The sequence below is a fragment of the Lotus japonicus genome, chromosome 4 (genome assembly GCF_012489685.1).
Source record: "Lotus japonicus ecotype B-129 chromosome 4, LjGifu_v1.2".
Taxonomy (NCBI): domain Eukaryota; kingdom Viridiplantae; phylum Streptophyta; class Magnoliopsida; order Fabales; family Fabaceae; genus Lotus; species Lotus japonicus.
The window spans coordinates 27,623,952-27,626,081 of record NC_080044.1 but is presented as its reverse complement, the minus strand read 5'-3'; positions in this window follow the sequence as shown (position 1 = coordinate 27,626,081).

Sequence of the window (2,130 nt, the reverse complement as noted above, 5' to 3'; positions counted from 1 at the left end):
ATTTTCATCGTCTGAGTTAGGATCTCCTTCTGATTCTGAGTCAGAGTCAACAGCTCCCTTTGACTCTGCTTCCTTGTCTTTGACAATAGCCATGAGTCCTTGGACTTCACCATCAGAGTCAACATCCTCTGACTCTGATTCATCAAATGTCACCATCAGACTCTTCTTTGTCTTGAAGTGCTTCTTTGGCTTCTTGTCCTTCTTCAACTTTGGACAGTCACTTTTGTAGTGCCCTGATTCTTTGCACTCAAAGCATGTGACTTCCTTAAGTGAGGACTTCTTCTGACCTGAGGATTCAGACTTTCCTTTTGCCTTTCCAGAGCCTTTGTATTTGCTCTGCCTGTGCTTCCAGATGCGGTTGAGTCTCTTGGAGATCAGAGTCAGCTCATCTTCATCAGAATCTTCTGATGCTTCTTCAGATTCTTCTTCTTCAGCTTGAAGAGCCTTTGACTTCTCAACCTTAGCCTTTTCAGATTTGGATTTCAAGGCTATGGACTTTTTCCTCAGATCTTGCATCTCTGAGCGCTTCAGCTCATGGCATTTCAAAATGCTGATGAGTTCTTCTAAACTCATATTCTCAACGTCTCTCGTGAGCTCTATTGAAGTCACCAAAGGCATCCAACTTTCAGGAAGACACCTGATGACCCTTATGACATGATCTTTTGTTGTGTAGCTCTTGTTGAGAGGTCGTATGCCAGCTACAAGCAGTTGAAATCTGGAGAACATTTCTTCAATGGACTCATTTGGCTCCATGATGAAGGATTCATACTTTTGGATCAAAGACAATGCCTTTGATTCTTTGACTTTCTTGTTTCCTTCATGAGACATCTTCAGAGATTCGAAAATTCCTTTCGCAAACTCACGATCTGTAATCTTCTGGTACTCTTCATAGGAAATAGCACTTAGAAGAATTGCTCTTGCTTTGTGATGTTGTGAGTACAGCTTCTTTTGATCTGCAGTCATCTCTGACCTTGGGATCTTCTTGCCATCTGCATCAACTGGACGCTCGTAGCCATCCACAATAATATCCCAGAGATCTGCATCGAAACCCAGAAAGAAACTTTCCAGTCTATCTTTCCAATATTCGAACCTTTGACCGTCGAACATAGGAGGCTTTGCATTGTAACCATCTCTTTGAGTTTCACTGGTGGTGGCAGCCATTGTTTTTCACACCGGCCCGGATCACTGAACACTGTTAGGTGCGGTAATCAGAACTTGCGCTCTGATACCAATTGAAGGTATGAAAAACAGTAGAAAGGGGGGGGGGGGTTTGAATAACGTTTTCAAGATAAAGCTTCCACCTTAAAGTTTTTGACAAATCTTTCGAGAACTTAAGTGCTAAAGATAAGAGATAGAAAAGCACACAAGGATTTTATCCTGGTTCACTTGATAAATCACTCAAGCTACTCCAGTCCACCCGTTAAGGTGATTTCTTCCTTCTTAGAATGAAGGCAATCCACTAATCAGGTAAGAGTTACAACTGCACTTGAAACCTACAAGTGACTAACAATTACAGTGACTTAGCTCACACTAAGATTCACTCTCTTAGTCTTCTCTAGGATCCGATCAACCTTGATCTCCTAAAGAAACAAAACAAACTGTTTATCAAAGAATTGTTTACAAGAGATTTGCTTCTAAAAAGCTAATAGTAAACTCAATGAATTTCAGATGAAAGAAAGCTTAGAAGAATTTGAATTTGTCTTGCGCGTATGTGAATGCTTCTAGCCGCTTCTTTCAGTCTTCAGCCTCTTTATATACTCCAAGGATTAGGGTTAAGCGTTGCATGGGAAATGCTACCGTTGGAGGGCAGTTCTGGAAAATCCAGCTTCTGCTGTGTCTGAGACTGTTAGGTAGGTCGTCAGGAAGGTACAGTTGCTTTTGTACTTGGATAGCGACTTGACCTTTAAACCTAGGAGACTTCTGATCAGGAGAAAGCTTCATGTTGGAACTTGTGAAGCCGGTTGATCAGAGTCAGAGGGAAAGCCCAGATCCTCTGACCATTGTTTCTTCTGATTCTGAACTCAGAGGGAAGTACATGGTCTTCAGAGTATCTTGCTTCTGGACATCAGAATTTCACTAATCAGCTTCTGGATCTTCAGAGTCTTCTACACCATCAGAATATCTGAGCCT